The 18986-nt window shown below is 43.5% G+C and overlaps 1 long non-coding RNA gene across 1 annotated transcript; it reads right to left on the bottom strand.

The window, feature by feature from the left end:
* Positions 1 to 671: 671 nt before the first annotated feature.
* On the bottom strand, positions 672 to 17789 carry LOC135301216 (uncharacterized). The gene is made up of 3 exons (XR_010362947.1): positions 17687 to 17789; positions 17365 to 17455; positions 672 to 1468 (listed from the first exon to the last, which is right to left on the bottom strand). It is a non-coding gene; the product is annotated as an uncharacterized LOC135301216 (long non-coding RNA).
* Positions 17790 to 18986: the final 1197 nt, after the last annotated feature.

Consider the following 18986-nt stretch of genomic DNA (forward strand, 5'->3'; position numbering starts at 1 on the left):
TCAGCTGCAGTTTCAGACTCAGTGACACTCAGGGATGAATCTTCCACTGATCTAAAGCAACTCCATTAATTTCACTGCTGTCCATGCTCCTTAGTGCTGCATTTGTTGGCAACCATGACACCTGATCTTGTATTTCAACTTGGGAACAGAAGTTTCACATCTAAATTTTGTTGCTTTTAACTAAAGCACTTTTATGCAAGTAGCACTGATAAAAAATATTTACCTGAATACCAAGTACCCAAGTTGTAATGAACATCCATCTGCTGTTGCCTCTGATGATCACTCCCAAAGCATATAACTACTCGCATTCCAAACTTTCCTAGCTGGACACACAAAAACTGTCCAACCCAGTGAAATTCAGACAGTCCTATTACTTTAGATCAGATATTAGCAGTTCCTGATCTGCAGGATAAGATTACTAAGGCACAAAATTTTTCCCATTTTCCAGGCTGTTGCCTTCAGCAGGTTCCTGTTTTTGGAGGATAGATGGAGATGTAAAAAGGTCCCCTACAGAAGGAAGAACAAGCACACACACAAAATTTTTCTCTTTTCTCCTGGCTTGGAAGATAAATGCTCTGAGGGACACTATGGGATTTGTAGGTGGTTGTGTACTTGGTTATCCATTTCTGGCCCAAATTTAAGCAGATGCCTGAAAGACCCAGAGCATCCCACAAGCTGAACATGGTGCTGAGATGAAATTTGTATTTGTGAATAAATAGGGGGATCTGAGACAACTTTTCTGCAGGTAAAATGGCAAAGTCAAGGCTCTGGAGCTTCATCTGTGATAAACACTATGAGACTGGGCAGAAGTTCCTTGATGGCAGCCAGGTTTCCTTTTAACCCAAAGAATGTGGTTATCTCCACTTTTTGAGGTATTTACTTGCTTTTGGGATGCTGTTTCCTGCATTGGAGAAGGGGCAGAGCTGTGCAGCTGGCACTGGGGAATTATTTGGGGCTGGTTAACAGTGTCCAGCCTGAGTGAGCTAAAGGGTGGAGAGCATCTAACAGGAGCTTGGTGTCACAGAGGAGACACAGGACATCACCTGGGGCCACCTCCACAGTCAACTGCAGTTCCTGTTAGCTCCTCTGCCATATTCATCTCCTGGGACTGCTCCTGGGCTCACAGCAAAGCTTCTCTCTGCATTTTCCCTCTCCTCTCAACAAACTGTGACCTTCAGCTTCCAAGTTTTCACCCCACCTTATCACAATCTTTACAGGAGATAAAGACACACCATCAGGCCTTTATTTCATAACAGCTCCCGGGCCAGGGCTTTCACTTCTACCTTTGTCTTCTTTTTATCCATCAGCCCTAATTCAGAAAGAAGTTGGTCCTGGGAGGTGGCATTAGGATGCTGAAAGACTTGTTTCACAGTGCCATCTCCTGGAGATCATATTTAGGCTGAATTTCTCTGATACCTTTTTCTTTTCGATGTATCTGAGCTTTGAAGGCAGGTGTTTAAGGCATGATCTAAAGAAGAGATTAACATAAGTGAAGTTAATCCAAAATTTAAACTCCCTCTTTATGCTTCACAGTAAAAGTCCTGCCTCTTGAATGCTGTGAACAGCAAAGAAATTGCTGGCTTGGGATTCATAAAATATTCATGAGGTTATGGTCTCACAGGCTTTGCACCTCTTGGCAGCACCAGCCCTGTGTGCAGTGATTGCAGAGGCAAAACACCCCCTGGAGAGGTGAAAGGTGCCTTGGTGTAGCCCTTCCCCTGCGGGAACTCAAGGAATACCAGGGAAAAGGGATCATCACCTCTCAAATGGGAGGTCTCAGGGCCAGGCACCCCCACAGCCCCCAGCAGCAGCTGCCCTGCACACCCTGCCCCAGACACAAGCCCCATGTGGAGACCCACACACCACCTCCATAGCCCAGAGCACTTTATTTACCCAATTTTAATTTATTTTTACTGCCTGTTGATTAGAAATCGCTGCGTAGGGGTTGTGGCTATTCAGCAGAGGGGCAATAACTGGCTTTAATATTAACTGGAGAATCTGAGCCAGTACCTCATGCCTGCAGCTCAGGAATGCCCAGAAAGCGTGGTCTCTGTGCTAAACAATGGCTTTCCCACCTCAGCAGTAAATGAAAAGGAAGCACATGTTATACCCAATAAATCACAGAGCTGAGGTTCAATACTGAGGCTCACAGCTATGAGCCTTATTGATCGTGCCAGCACTACAGGAGAGATCCACTCTTGTATCAAAAACTTGTTCATTTCTACCATTTACTAACAGCTTCTTCATTTATTTCAAGTATTTACAGGCTTTGCCTTGGCAGGAAAGCTCCTCCTGGATTTTAGCCTTTACAAGCTGGTGTTGGGAAGGGAGGCTGGGGAAACTGAGGCAGGAGGAGCTGAGCTCTCACACACAGCTATGCAATTCCAAGGGAAGGCTGTGACAATGGAAATGGATTTACACCTCAGATGCAGCACTGTGTTTACAGCTTTCACTTAACAGGGGTGTTTCTGCCAAGTTCTGTGGTGTCAAACAAGTAAATTCTCCATTTCCCTCTTGTTTCATACAGGAATATCCTTAATGGCAGAACAAGACAGATCTCTGACTGACAAAGATGACCAGGAGCTCATGTTTTAATAAAGTGTAAATTACACATTACATCTGCATTTCTCATCATTGCTGCACATGGAGTGAATTCTGTATCACAGCCTGCAAATATTGAGTTGGTCTGGTTCTCTCAGTGCCTTCCTCGCATGGTGGGCTCAAAACCCAGCTCAGGCATTTCCATGGTTTAAATCCAGCTAATAGGATTTAGGAGCTGGTCAGCTGTGGGCAGAAATGCCCTGGCACATTCCCACAACAGCCCAAAAGCCGATCCACAACACAATTTGTGCCCAAAATTTCTCTGGCAAACACCTCACCGTGCAACAAAACCTAATCTTGCCCATTTGACCTTCTCCTCCCTCCTTCCAGCCCCCACTCAGCACCACCCCAAATTCACAGCTAAGTATTAAAAGTACTAATTACTATAGTACTAATTGCTAAATATACTACACTAAAAGTATATCAGTACTTTGAGGGAGTTTTTGACAGTATTAAGATGAAAATTATGCATTTAGAAGCGTCTCTCTGAAGCTGACTATGAAAAGGGCTTGTGGATGGCTTTTGCTCTTTTAATGGCTCCTTCTGTATTGAGGAGGAAGATTAAGAACAAAATGCCACTAATTGCACATAAAGGCCCCAGCTTCCACAACAGAGTAACTGTACATTGTATTCAGCTTAATCTCCATCTGCCCCTAAGAGCATAATTGATTTTTTATTTTAATTTGAAGAGGCTGACACTTCCAGTTCTTCATTGCCAGGTTGCTAAGCACATTTAATAAGGATGCATATGAGTGGAGGAGTCTACAGTATGCCATTAAAGGTAATAGGTAACATATTTAAGGTCATAATGAGCTCAGGACTGAGTTTCTCAGTGCAAGGATCAGGAGGGGAGGTGTATAAATACTTTTCTTACTAGAACTCTGCTAAGCAAGGCATGGCTGTGGGCTTATAAGTAAAGAAGGAAACAAAGAGGGGTTTTTTTTTTCATGAAGTGAATTTTCTGATCTCATTTCAGACCATGCCCCCTTGGTAGTTCACGTCCTGCCTGCAGGTGGCCATGGTTTTACCCTAGACTGGCTGAGCCCTGACAAGTGACAACCTCTGTGCCTCAGTTTCCCCACCCCTAAAACAAAAAGAAGAATAATGCCCTGGTTTTATAAACTGCTTGAAGAACTCACTACTGAAAAATGCCATATTCTGTACCTTACAAGTATCCTCTACTTTGTCTTTAGAAAGGAACCACTGTACAGCTGGGAGATTGAAATCTAGGTGAATTAAAAGCCAGGGACATAAAAATATTTAATAATTAAAATCCCTCTTGGATTTCCTATTGCAAATAACAGGTTTTAGGAATGGAGGGAGAGTTTTAAGGAACTCAAAAAGCTTCAAGCAGCTTTGGACATGACTCCAGGATCAAGTCAGTTCCTCAAAGTCCTTACTTTTATGACACTGATACCCTTTTCTCCAATTTTCAGACTCTCAGTAAGCCTGCTCAGGACATTCTGGTTGCCTTCAGGCACCCCCAGGCTGGTAGGAGCCTCAGGAAGATTTGGTCCTAGAGCAGCATCTGCTCTGTTTGAAATTCACACCCGCTCTGAAATCCTGCAGAGAGACTCAGCTCCACGTCTGTCACAAACTTGCAGCCAAACCCCCAAAAAAGTTCAAACTTGGAAAAAAATTGTAACTGCTGCCACAAGTAGAGAGGGTGAAAACCCTCAGCACCCATCCTGGCTGCTCAGAAATTCCTGTTAAGGGGATGAGACACAACTTCAGCCCCCAAACCCAGGACTCTTACCTGAGCATCCCAGCAGTTAAAAATCGCTTGGGTTTTGGTGGATCCCAGTGGGCACAGTAAAGGCTGTGCTCTTTCATAATTCACATACAGGAAGGATCACAGGAAAAAAGAACCTGGGTTTTGGCTGTGTGCAGACACCCTCACACAGAGTCACAGTGCCAGGAGAAGAATGTGCCCTCAGGCACCAGCTGTGTCATCTGAGTCAACAACTCTGATTTACGTGGTGGAACTGATCTGAAACCCTAAAACATGGCACAGGGTGTGCTGACATTTAATGAGACAGAGATTTTGTGTAATTCAACCTAATTGCTGATTCCCTTTTGATTTTATAAACTGGCACTGCTTCAGGCCAGGATTTACAGTCTGCACTGGAGTCTTTTATAGTGGGCATCTCTGAACATCTCCTAAATTCTGACATTCATGCCAGCCCTATTTTTCTGTGTGTTCAGTTGTAACATGAAAAAAGAAAAAACAAAAACCAAAAACCAAAAAACAAATTTACTCAGCTTGTTCCTGTCACACATTATAAATATTAACCATCTCCAGGTTTTCTTTTGGATTGAAGCAGGTTTGATCCCTGATGGATCCAGGGTGCATTCAGGGGTCACTTGAGGGATTTTCCTTTGTCCACAATGTGACTGAGGATGAGTTTACCTTCCTGGCTCTCCAACACCATCCCAGCAAGCCTCACCTTCAAGAACCCTTAGGAGATTCTGCCAGGCTCCAAAGGGAGGGATGTGCCACCTCATGGGCTGTATTTTCAGCCTTTTTGTTTTGCAAATTATCTTTTATCTTGGGGACAGAGAGATGCTTCATTAATCCCAGAGGAGACCAAGGTGGACATGGCCACCTTGGGAAGAGGCCAGCCATGAGCTGGATGGACAAGATTTGTCCTGGAGGCTGGAGATCTGCCCTTACAGCAAACACTGACAGGGTAAATTCAGGTAACATTTCACTAGCACTGAACAGGATTTTCAGATCTTCACTGGGGAAGGTGTGCTTCCAACAGCTAAAATATTCTTATATGAAAAAATTCTTCTCCTTCTTTGCTTTTTGATCACCTCTCATTATACATGTGAGGTATAAATGAAAAAGCTTCTTAGCATAGTGTTTGGAAAAGAAGAGGTTTTAATGCTCCAAAAAAAAGTTTTTGTCTAAAGGAACACAACTCTTTACAGATGAAAAATCAGATTTTTGTTTGCTTGGCACAAACAACTGCTGCTTTCTTGCTCACACCTACAATTTCATAATGTAAAATGAGAGAATGCTTTACCCTGACAAATCTTCTTAGTCGTCATCTCAATGTCCTTTGAATTGCCTCCTTACAAACAAAAGGATGTTGCACAGCCCTGTCAAGAGGAAATGCTTGCTGACAAGCACTGGATTTAAAGTACTGTTTAGGTAAACAAATCATGATTGCAGTCGATTAATTGATTATGTTACTGTCTATGAAATATCCTATTTATCCAAGATCCACAAAGGCAGCTCATTAGCTATTAGCATAAACAAAGAGTGAAGAGTAGGGGCAAAGGCAAAAGGGGACTTTGGAAGAGGTGCCAACAAGACAGGGCCAGGGAGAATGATTTCTGTTTGAAAAGCAATGTCAAGGATGAAAGTTTGTGTGAAAATGCCTTCTAAAACTGGCTAGTGCAGTGTCCCTGTCCGTATTTGGAATACCCCAATGGATGTACCCAAGACTGCATTCTGAAAGATGGAATTGGGGTTTTTTTTTTTCCCTGTGGAAATGTCAGTATTTTGGGGATATTTCCATGCTCTATCCCTGGAAGGATTCAAGATCAGGTTGGATAGGGCTCTAAGCAACCTAGTCTAAGGAAAAGCATCCCTGCCCATAGCAGGGGGTTGGAATGTGATGATCTTTGAGGTCCATTCCAACCCAAACCATTCTGTGGCTCTGTAACTTTTATGTTCCTCTATTCCTATGCAATAATTTGTGCCCAGCCCAGTGGTAGGATGGGAGCAGTGAGAAATGTCCATGGAGACTGATCCAGATCTGATCAATGTGACAGCACAGGACACAGAATTCATGTTCCTCCTCTGCTGAGTAACAACAGGTGTCCAGGTAGGAAAGGACTTTGGTTTTCCTCATGACAAGTTTTAAAATGCATTTGATTTTCAGCTCAGCTTTTCAAAAACTGGGGCCAGGAGAAGCTTTTTGGACAGGAATGGGAGCACACTTCCTGGCAGAACAGGCTCCAAAGGCTTTTCTCCAGCTCTGCCATAGAAAAAAGGCAGAAAACTCAGCATGCAAAGTCATTCAAAGGCATTTTCACAGCCAAGGCAACACTCTCAAAGCAGACCGAGAAAACTCAGACCCAGCAGGAGAGGGTCAACATTTCCTTTGGACTGCTTGGAAAATCCTCCCTGCGTGTGCTCAGAGAGGTGGCCCTTGTGGGGGCAAACCAGGCAATTACAGAGAAATATCCCAAAAATGATTAGTGCCAGCGCTTGCAGGTGTGAGGCACAGAAAGGTGACTTCCCCACGTGACTGGTCACACTCCAAGGATCCGTCCTGCCTCCCCATTTTTCATCTCACCAGGTAGTTTTAATGCTAATCTGCTTAACTGCCTTTTTATAGCTGCTAGCTGGAGGCTGGTTGAGTTAAGAAACCTTTACAGCTGTACAGTCGTTTACAGGGCTGCTTTAAGACATGGCATATATTATGTATGAAGCTTTATAACAACCATCCATATCAGAGCTGATGGAGAACATGAAAGCAATACAGCACTGCTCCTTCCTACAGCACTTTGTTACAGGTGACAAGAGATAGGAGATCCAAAGGCTCAGTAAAACCGGGAGCAGGAAATTATTTTCCTAAGAGACTTCTAAAGGATTTAATGATAAATAAGACTTTTAGAGTCACAGTGAAACAAAGGGCTGCTTTAATTAAAAAGAAATCTGATCCCATGAAATGTTGAAGGTTGTATTCATCTGTCTGAGCTAGAAGATATTGAGATAAGTGCAGCTGAAGTATTAATCCCCTTTGTAATTGGGGGAAGAAGTCACTGCAGGGACCTGGAAAAGAAATTCATCTCCCTCCAGGGTAAATAGCAAATATTTTATCTATGCTTGAGACTTTCAGACTTCCACATTTGAGTATTAATTACAATCTGTCTCAATAAAGCAAAACTGGTTTCCAGACCCGAAGCAGCCTGTGAGACACCCTGGTCTGGACCTTTGGTTGAGAAGAGTCCCAAACCCAACCCAAAGCCAAGAAGAACCCCTGGTCCCACAGATTCCAGTAGGGAGCAGAAATTCCCCATAGGATAACTACTTGTAGGACAAAATTTTGCAGGTACTTGTGAGGTTTGCTCCACTGGAGCTACACTGTTTTGAACTTCTTTGAATTAAACCCTGCAAGAGTGTGGAAACTGGGAAGATTTTTCCTTCCAGAGTATAAATCAGAGTTTGCAAAACTGTATTAAATTCACTGTCGCGGTAATCCTTCCCAAAGCAGACAGAAGTTTAAATGGTCCTCCTCTCTATCCCAAAACAAAGCTCTCAGCTCCCATCTCCATTTCAAGGCTAATTACAAACAGAAAGTCTTGCCCCTCCTGGAGTTTAATCAGTTTTGTTTTCATGCCAAAGACAAGCACAAAAGTTGAATTTCATTCTTAGCGATTCTGGGCTTTTTCATTCTGGAGAGCTCGCGAGCCAGCTCCTGTAAATAAAACCACTTTCCAGCACTAAATGCTTCTCATTTCACCCACAGAGCACCTGGGGCAGCTTTTCCAAGAAATCCATTTGGGTTCTCACTCCTCACCATGACAGGCCATACACAAATGTGTATAAAGGCATTATAAGAAGTTCATGAGAAAGACACATGGTGTAATGATACTAAATGAAAATAGATGTAATGAAAGCTTGGAGATAAAGCATTCACACACTGGTTACGAAGAGCTAATGTCCACTTTAAGTGGTATCAAGAGCTGGAGCAATTGAAAGATAATAAGGAGAAAATGAGTAATGAATCAATTTTATTGTGTGCTGTTGAGCAGTCCTCGCTGGAAGAGAGTGTGTTGATACTGCCTGATAAAATGGATGGATGGGAGCTGACAGCAGCAGGGACAAGTACTCCCACACTTTCTGAAGAAATAAATGATTTCTGGAGTTATTTTTGCCTCAGCCAATAGGATCCCACTGAAAAAAAAATGGGATGTTTTCTTGTGGAGATCAGTATAGACACAGCAATTGAGCAGCACGGTATTTATGGAGAGCGAAAACTTCAGCTTTATTGGAGACACAAACTCACTCTGCATTTTTCTTGAATGTGGCTGTGCTGGTTCCCCCAGGAAAAGGGACACCACCCAGATATCCTTGTGGGACTCATCTCTGCTGGCACATCTCTCTTTTTTTAGGCATTATATAAAGCCTATGCCACCATTTCCCACTTCACCTCTTTGGTTTGGTATGGGTTCCAAATTCATGCTTGCCTCCCTGGACTCACAGAATGGTTTGGGTTGGAAGGGACCTTAAAGACCATTTGGTTCCAACCCCTGCCATGGACAGGGATGTTTTCCACTGGACCAGGTGTTAGAGGCTGCTGCAGGAGGTAAGGCTAACTCAGGTTCTTGTTGATAGCACTAGAGGCAGGTTAGAGTGAAATGACACCCAGAAACTCTTCCTCCCCCTCTGGGATGCAAACCTGGCACCAGCAAAACATGAAAGGGCAAATGTTGGAACCATCCCCAAACCCTAAACATTTCAGTGTCTCACCCCAGGCTGCTCAGAGCCCTATCCAGCCTGGCCTTGACCCGTGCTGCAGACACACTTATCCAGAAACCACAAAGCTGCTGTAGTACATTCCCTGTTGAAAAGAGAGAAAAATGAGTCCACACAGGCATTTCTTCCTGCTACAGCAAGACTGATTCCTGTAACCAAGCTGATTTGGGTGTCTTCAGTCTGAAGAGTGGAAATCAGTAATTACTATGTTCCAATTTTTTCATCCCTGTTTAATTCTTCATCAAAGCACCATTTATGCTTAATTGTGGAAATCTGAATCAGTTCTGAATCTCACTGACTAATATTATTTCATCCATGTGTTAACTTGCAAACATCTGTGATGGCAAGCAGATGTCTTCTGGCCTTTGGAAATCCCTGGGCATTCAGGGGTTTGGATTTCAGCTGTAACATCCAGAAGTGAAGAAATGGGGAGGAAAAGAACATATGGCCTACATCAGCATCAGCTAAGGGGTCACCTGTTAAAACAGCAGCCCTTGATTAGGATGAAGCTGAAAACAGAAAAAATACAGTAGAAGAAAGTAGAAATACCATTTAGGCTGAGCTTGAAATAAGTATTGGGTTAAAAATAATTTTTTATTGAATGGTACAGGCCTATTCCTCCCAGGCAAGGAGGAAAAGTCTCAGGCTTGGGATCCCCACTTTGAGATATGCCAAAAACTAAGAACTCTGCAGAACTCATGTGAGTCACTAGGCACAAATCTCCTTGAAAAAAAATTGTTTTCAGCCTGTAGAGTTACTATCCTGGTGCAATAAGTAAAATTTAGGCCAGTTGAAAGCCTTTTTTCAATTGCATGTACCAGAAGAAGGTGATTGTAAAACTCCACTCCTTCACTGGTACAACATTGCCAGGAAAAATCTTTTAAAGAGCAGATCTGGTGTCAGACACATACAGTGACTGGGGGTTTGTACATCACTCTGTAAAGCAATTTTCTGACCCTTTTTGTTATAAAAAGAACTTGCAGCTGTGTTATAGACTCATAGAATTATTCAGATTGGAAAGTTGTGTCTTGCCCATGCAGTTACAGAAAGCAAGAGCAGGGCTGCAGGGTGGGATGGATTTGTAGAATCATCTCTAGCAGCTGCTGCCTTGCTCCTTCAAATATTTTCTTCTTCTCCTGCTAAAGATGGAAATGCAGTAAAAATATGGCTCCTCTGGGATGCAGCTTCTCTGGGATGCAGCTGGCAGGCATTTTGTACAGCTTTGCATCCACACAGTGCTGGGCTTCAGAGCCACAGAAAGCTTTGTCTGCCAGCTGTGCTCGTGTGAGCACTGGGACTTCTCTGTAAATAACTTTAAGGATCCTTCCAGAAGATAAATTCAGGCATGGGGTGAGGAGGCACGATTTGAGGAAGCCCAGAAAGCCAGTTTTGGCTGCAGGGCTACATCTTAAAGACCTCAAAAGCAACAGACCCAACTCCCTGCAGTTACAGCCTCCCCTCCAGTGCTGAAGGAGGCTCTGGGCTCAGAGTGTGTACAGATTCATGCTGCCATAATTCTGCCTGAAAAGGAGTTGTACATTGTGGCATGTGTCCAGTGTTTGGGAACTGAAATGTGAAAACAGCTCTGGTACATGGATTCTTTCATCTGAGATTGTTTTGTATCAGGTCTCATCTAAGGGTGAGATTTACACTTCTGATCTAAGGCCAGCTGGAATCAGGAAAAAAGATTCCCCTTGAATTCATAAAATACAGGGCTGACCAAAGCAACCTCACCACTCACTGCTTTGGAAAACCACTGGATATTGTAGTGTAAAACAAAATAACAACAGCCAAGTTATTATTTTCAATGAAATGCATAATTCAGAGCAAAGTGTTTAAGTAAACACCACCAGATCTGAGGCTACCCATCACAGGAGAAATGAGCAATCCTCCCCTTGGTGTTATCTTTGTGACTTTTGTTCCTTGCTTAACTAGGTGAAGTCACTAAGAAGGGATTAAACCTAAAATCGAGATTCCAGCAGGTCCTCAGGAAGAACTGGCTTAGCTGAGCAGATCTCTGAGCCTTCTGCAGTGCACACCCAATGTTTGCACATTGGATAATGAACTGGGGTGGGAATCAAACTGGCTGATTTCCTGGGCAGGATCCCCAGGATGCTAAGGAAAGTAATACACATCTCCTTGCTTTAATTCTTCCTCACATTTAATATCCACTAGGATCATTATGGGCTTGTGTATGCATGTTTCTCATCAGAGACCCTCTAAGTGAGTAAAAATCAAGTTTTAAGACAGTTGGTGAGGTTTATTTGGCAATCCCTGGGAAGAAACACTGTAGGTGTCACAGAGGCAGATTTGACTGAGCAGGTTTGTTTGTTGCAATATTTGTTGCAGCATTTCTAATCCAAACACTATTAACACCCCTTTTCTTCCACATCCAGTTGTTGTTTCTCATGGAAATCCATCCATGTGAAATTCAGCCAAGGCTGAGCTCTCTTCTGAAAGGTTTTTTTGTACCTGTAAGGATCCATCAGGCTCCTGACCTGTATCTCTGTAGCTGAGATTGCACAGTAAATGTGAAATGGAGTCCTTGAGCAGGTTATTATCTTAAGGTTAGGTAGCATGTGCTCTTTTGGGAACACCTCAGGAGAGGTAACTGAGGTCCCTTCCAGGATGACTCTTTGCAGCCTGAATGGAAATAATATCTCTGCTGCAGCTGTAAAAAATGCATTAAAGGGAGTAGAAGCGATGTCTCAGCTATAACATTTATAAAACATCAAGGGTGGCTTGTGAAGGAACCTGTGGTTTTCAAGTGCTAATGGAGAAAGGCTTGGGAGCAGGGAATATTCACCAGGTCTTGGCAAATTAGCATTTTATTTCAAGGCTCCCAATGAGAGATAGAACTCAGGGGAAAATAGCCAAGGTCCTCTCTGTTTCGTGCTACATGAATGTTGTGAATATTTAACATTTCTCCAGTAGGGTAGGTTTCCTAACTGATCTTTTTGCATAAATAGTCACCCAGGCTGTCAGATTCCGACATCCAGACCTGAAAGGATTCATCCAGACCCACGACTGTGCAGGGAAAAAAGCTTCCTTTTTCCTGAGACAACCTCGGGTCTGCCAGAGAGACAGAAGAGCTGTATGGAACAAAACTGTATTTGATTCGATTTTTTTCTCTCTTTACCCTTTTTTATTTTTATCCTGAGGAAGAGTCTGATCCTCCTGAACTGGAAGGATGTTGAGAGGAGTAAGATCTCCAAAAGCACAGGACTGGGACATTTCCTGTCTGTCCAATAAACCACTGCAACACAAGGTCAGGCTGGAGATAGAGGCTGGCAAAGGGGAGCAGGGCAGCCAAGAAAATGCAGTTCATGGGGAATTTAGGAGATCAGCTCAGCAATTCTCCCACCTCAGGTAGGAATTGCCCAGCTCTCCCTGAGAGAAAACTATTGGTTGGACTCAATTAATAGGTGGACTTGATGATTTTAGAGATCTTTTCCAACCTACATTATTCACTGATTCTAAAAAGATGGATATTCTTAAAATTCTCCAATGGCAGAATTTCTCCCTCTGCCCCCAACAACTTATTGGAGCTCTTAACTATCCTTAGTCCTGGAAAAGGTGTCCTGATGCCAGCCTAAATCCACTCTCTTGCAGTTCAGACCCAGAGAATTTTGCCCAGGTCTCAGTGGCCATAAATTCAAATGTATCTTAAGCTGGAAGGAACTTGCATCTGGCCATTCTTACATAAGAACAACACAAGTTTAATTTTCAAGGAAGAAATGAATTGAAAAAGCAAATGTTGAGCCTTTCTAGCAGTTCTATCCTTGTCCCAACAGTCACAAACCCAAGGATCATCTTAGAACCATGGAATGGTTTGGTTTGGAAGTGACCTTAAAGGTGATCTAGCCCAACCCCCTGCCAAGGGCTCACCTCTGCAGGAATGTGGGTGATACTCAATGACCTCAAGAGAGTCCAGCTTGAAGCAGGGACATCAACCCACAGGGCTGGTGGGACCTGTGAGGGTTTCCTTGGTGCTGTTGTTGGAGCTCCCCTCTGTCCTGGGTGAAGGGATGGCCATGCAGAGGAGTGGGCTGTGCCCAGGTGTGGTGGTTTCTGGGGTCGAAGGAAATTGATGAATCTGACTCCACGTTCTTAGAAGGCTAATTTATTATTTTATGATCTATATAAAATTAAAGAGTGCTATGCTAAAACTATACTAAAGAATAGAGAAAGGATCCAGACAGACACAAAGAATGATAATGAAAACTCGTGACTCCTTCAAGAGCCCTGACACAGCCTGATGGTGATTGGTCACTAAGTCAAAACAATTCACATGAAACCAACAAAACAATCACCTGCTGGATAAACAATCTCCAAACCACATTCCAAAGCAGCAAAACACAGGAGAAGCAAATGAGATAATATTGCTTTCCTTTTTCTCTGAGGCTTCTCAGCTTCCCAGGAGAGAAATCCTGGCAAAAGGATTTTTCCAGAAAATATGACAGTGACACCAAGGGGCTGGTTTGCAGAGCTGAGGTATTCTGAATGAGGGGAGGGAAAGGGAAGCTGAAACCTTCCTCTTTCTGCCTTTCACAGCTGGGCACAGACCTGCAGGTGTCCCCTGCCCCTCTGGCTTACACAGCCAGGGTGAGCAAGGCTGGCATATTGGAGAGCCTCAGCTCCAAGCCAAGCACAGCCAGCCAACAATGCCACAGGCCCTGTAAGGTGGGAAATTATTCCCATTCATTGTGAGCAAGACACTGAACATCTCATAATAACACAGCTAAAGCACTTATTGAAAATAGAAAAGAATTACCTTGACAATTACTCCTTGGAGTACCCTGCAATACAAAGCCCTGGCTGATAAAAAAAAAAATTGGTGTTGGCCTCTTGCTTATGAATATAACCTGGAACTGATTGTTCAATGTGCTAGGCCTTGTAAAATGGGTAATTCAGCAAGAATAAGGTCTAGCTACTATTTAATCAGCAGGGATCACTGCTGCTGGCAGCATGAATAAAGTCTGTTCCAAGTATCAGCTTAAGGAAGTTTTCCCAAGAGATCTTGTTTTCAGAAGTAGCTTCTTCACCACATGATAAATAAAACCAGATGAATAATTTCCATGAGCATCATCCTGGAAAGTGCAGCTTGGTGTGTCCCCCTCCAATTTACCACAATAACCACCTGCAGACCTGCCACTGTCTTTCCTCATCCCCACCATCAAACTGGGGGCTCCGGGGGCACAAAACTCCTGAGTCTTTTGGGGGCAAGTGAGTTGAAGAAAACGATGCTGTGTTGCTATAAAAAATTGGACATTGATGCTTTTGTGGCTCTTTTCTGACATGAGGCCATCTCTGAACTGCCCAGAGCTGGAGCAGACTTAATTCATCTGACCAGGATGGTCAAAGGAAGATGTCCTGAAAGAGGTTATTCCTCTCCCCTGGCTGTGAAAGGAGGCAGGAGATGTCTCAAAAAGGGACATCTGAAGGTGGCTCCCACCCAAAAGTAACTTGTGCAGAACAAGGGTTGGGTTTTTCATCCTGTCACCAAACCAGGACTGCACTAAGGGCATCCAAGGCCTTGGAAATGTTACAAAAAGGAGTAGACCTAAAAAAAGAGCATCTCTCTGGATCCCAAGCCAGCACTTTTCACAGTAAAGTGCCCTTGGAGTGAGGAAGCCTTGAAAAGCCTTGTCCTGCTCTCAGGTCTGTTTTGAACCCAGGCCCAGCTGGGTGTGAGCAGGTACCTGTGCTGAGTGTCAGATATGGGCTGGACAATTTCCCCAGTGCTGCAAACACCTTTTATTTTTTTAATTTATTTTTTTTTTTTTTGAAACAACTAAAAAAACCTGACTTGTCTTTTTGAGGCAGAAAAATTCCAATAACTTTATTAACATTTTATAACTGCACCAGAACAGTTCTGCCACAAAGCCTGTTCCTCCAATGACAGCTACTATTTCTGCAGGCTTTTTTCTGGAGGAGAAAATATCCCATTTCCTTTCTGTTTCTTATTTTCTCAAATGTTTGCCATTCTTCTTTGCTTTCTCCAGACTCCAGCACATCTTTGTGTGATGGCAAAACTGGGCTGAACCCAGCAACTGCCCAATTTTTCTATAAAACTCTCCAGATCATCTCCTGAAACAGGGAGGTGCAACATTCCTCTTTGCAATACCTTTTTTGTTACCCACTCACATTTTGTCTGCAGGACATGTACATCTCCTCATGCTCTTTCCAGCCACTTTCTGCCTCCTTCCTTCCCTACCACTCCCTGCATTTCCTTCTGTTGACTCTGGAACCATCCCTTCGGTTTAATTGAATAATTCCTAATTTTCACCCTAACCTCATGAAGGGTTACAGGCTCAGCTCCTGCAGGGCTCATGGGTTTTTACTGTGGGGCAGCAACACAAACCTTCCCCAAGTACAAGATACACCCAGTCATCCTCTCAGAGCAGAAATAAAACTCCCTTACATGATTTATTCTAGTCAAATCCACATTGGCTGGTTTTTATTACATTATTATCTGCTAGGTGCTTATAAAGGGATTTTTTTTGTAATTTTTACCAGTGTCCTCCTGGCTACTGGAATAAAGCTGGTGGGTCTCTGATTCCTCACAGCCTCATTCCCCTCCTCACAGCCAGCCACAGCATTTCCCCTTTTCCTGTGGAACCAAACTTTACCCTGCCCACTTCACAGCTACTTTTGCTTAGGTTTCTTCAGGTTTCTTCTTGAATTCATAAGTCTTGATTCCGCTCACCTTTTAACCTGTTCTTGTCTTGTATTATCACTGCTCGTGTTGTTTTAAGTTAATTTCACTTGCTAATCCTTTTTTTGGAAGGATGGGGAAATTAAGGTATATTCTGTGGTTTCCATAATTTGGTTTTCCATTCTGTCATAGAGTAGAATACTTATAGAAGTATTATAGAATAATATATACTTATGTATTATTTATATTACTTATATACACTTCTATACTTATAGAAGTTCTTATAGAAAATTCACAGATTTCCTCCATTTTTCATTTTTTCCCTTGTACTTTCATAAATAGCCTGGGTTAGTTTTCACATTCCTTATCACTTGAAATCACTTTGGTGTTTCTGATTTTATGCTTAAGCACATGGCCTAATATTTTAATTAAATTTTCTTAGTTTTTTTTTCTTTTCTTTAATGTTTCCTTTATTAAATTCTACTTTTTGCATAAGTGCTTACTTGACTTGCTTTTTCTTTTGCTGGGTGTTTTTCAAATGTTAGAAGCACAGGATGGTTTGGGTTGGATGGGACCTTGAAGATTATCTTGTTCCACCCCGCTGCCATGGGCAGGGACACCTTCCACCATCCCAGGGTGCTCCCAGCCCTGTCCAGCCTGGCCTTGGGCACTTCCAGGGATCCAGGGGCAGCCACAGCTGCTCTGGGCACCCTGTGCCAGGGCCTCCCCACCCTCACAGGGAATAATTTCCTCCTAATCTCTGATCTAAACCTGTCCTCTGCCAGTGTGAAGCCATTCCCCCTTATCATATCACTCCATGCCCTTGTCCAAAGTCCCTCTCCAGCTCTCTTGGAGCCCCTTTACATACTGAAAGGGGCTCTGAAGTCTCCTCAGAGAGAGAAAAGCTTTAGGGGGAAAAAAAAAGAAAAAAAAACAACAAAAAACCAAAACCAAAACAAACAAAAAAAACCCCAAACAAAACAAACAAACAAACAAAAACCAACAAAAAACAGAAAAGCAGGGAGCCAGTGGTGAGGTGTCTTAATTGCCAAAATTCTAAGTTTAGAATTTAATAACCAAAGCTCCTGGACTCCACTTGGGATACAGACGAAACTTCAAGACTTTTTGCCTGGGTTCGGAAAACACAAATATTTTGAAGTGCAAATGGTGCTTTTGATAAGGCAAAGCTGTGTTTTCACGGAGGAGTGTGGAGCACCAGCAGCCACTGAAGGGCATCTGCCTCTTCCTGCGGGGAGGGGGAAATCAAGGCTTTCTGTTTATTGCCCCCCTGGAGCCTGAGTGTTTTCACACATGGGAGGCACCCTGCTCTCTTGTAAAACTGTCAGCACCTGGAAATAAGGCCTCGCACAACTTCGTCCTGCTGATAAAGCAGCTGGGAGAAATCACCATTAACTGGGCTTGCAAATGGGGAGGAGGCAGCAGTGGCTCCGAGGGAGCTTTTGAGAAATTGTCCCCTTGGGCAAGACCCTGATACATCACAGATAATTTACAGGCTTTTCACAGAAATTGAAATTTTGTTTAAGAAATACTTATCTTGGTTAAATGTCCTTTTTTCCCCCTTTTGTTTTCTCCAATTGCTGTGCTCTACCTTGGGCAAATAGAGTCCAAGGCATCTCCCGTGGGAATAATTACCATCCAGCAATTCTTGAAAATGTCTTTATAACAGCAACCTAGGAAATCTGAGAAAATGCAAAAAAAGTTAGAGCCTGGAGAAATCTCTGTTAAAGTGTGTACCTGCTTAATAGATGCTTCCCCATGCCGTGTGTTCAACTGGCTTACATAAAAGTATCAACGTTAATATTTGATTTAGAATTTAATATAAAGGCAACTGACTGCAAAACACAATCAGATTTACCAGCTCAGGGGAATGAACCTTTTTATGAAACTAACAATTGCACATACAAAATCACCTGAAAATGAGTTAGTGAGATGAAACTTCCACCTTCCTGGCTGAAGTTGTGATTAAACCATGATTAAAGTCAGTGAGCTAAGTGAACAGCAATCAAGCCAAGATTCAATTCACCCTTAGAAAAATAAAAATTTAAAAAAAAAAGAGGAGGGACTATTTTTGTTATTTCAGCGATGTGCTGACTGAGTTGAGGAGGGACATGGCTCCAGCCTAAACTGCCTGGCACTAATGACCTCCCCAGAACAGGGAATTCCCAAGCCCAGGAACAACACAATTCCCTCCTGTGTTGTAAACTGGACCTATTTGGGAAGCAGGCCAGCTCCCATGATTTTCTTTTCTCATAACATTTACTGCTGTTTCTAAGGCCATCCCTCAGAGTCATATGACAGGATAAGATTTGCAGCCTCTCTGGTTTTGTAACTAAACACAAGCTCCTAGCCTGAAAAATCAGGGAGGGAAATTTCACCATGTGACCCCAGTGCTCTCTAAAGATGGTCTCAAGTGTATTGAAAAGAGAGAAAAAACAAAATCTGCCCTGTGGGGAGGAGGCTGTAGAGGGGGGTGGCAGCACTATTACACAGAGGAGCAAAAAAAAAAAAGAGATTTGAGGCTGCAGTTTGAGAACACAACCCCATCAGCAGACCCAAAATCCCACCAGGACTAACCCCAGCCCAGCACTCTAAATCCTGCTGGGATCCTCTCCAGCCTGGCACCCCAAACCTCACCAGGACCCTGCTGTGACCTCCCAAAGCACCCCCATCCCTGCTGGAACCCCTCAGCCTGGCATCCCAATCTTGCCCAGTGTCCCTACCCAGTCAAGCATCCCAAACTTTGTGAGGACCCCTCCAGCCAGGGCAACCCAAACCCTGCTGGGACCTCCACATCTGACACCTGAAACACTTCTGGGAGTCCCTCAGTCCAGCATCTCAAATCCCAACAGGATCCCTATCCACCCTCCCCAGCCCAGCACCCCTATCCCACCAGGACTCCCCCAGCCCAGCTCTCCCAACCTCAGCACAATTTCCCCAATCCCAGTTGCCTCCAGGACCTCACATCCTCATCTCCATCACCATCCCTACCTCTATCTCTGTCCTCATCCGTGTCCATAACTCCTGTCCCCATCACTGTCTCTGCCTGCACCTCCATCCTGATTTCCCTCTTCATCTCCATCTTCTTCCCCATCCCCATTCCATCTCAAACCTCATCTACATCCACATTGTCATCTCCATCTCTGTCCCATCCTCATCCCCACCCATTTCCATCTTCATCCCCATTGCATCCACCCCTCCATCTTAATTTCC

Source organism: Passer domesticus, chromosome 5 (assembly GCF_036417665.1).
Source record: "Passer domesticus isolate bPasDom1 chromosome 5, bPasDom1.hap1, whole genome shotgun sequence".
NCBI lineage: Eukaryota > Metazoa > Chordata > Aves > Passeriformes > Passeridae > Passer > Passer domesticus.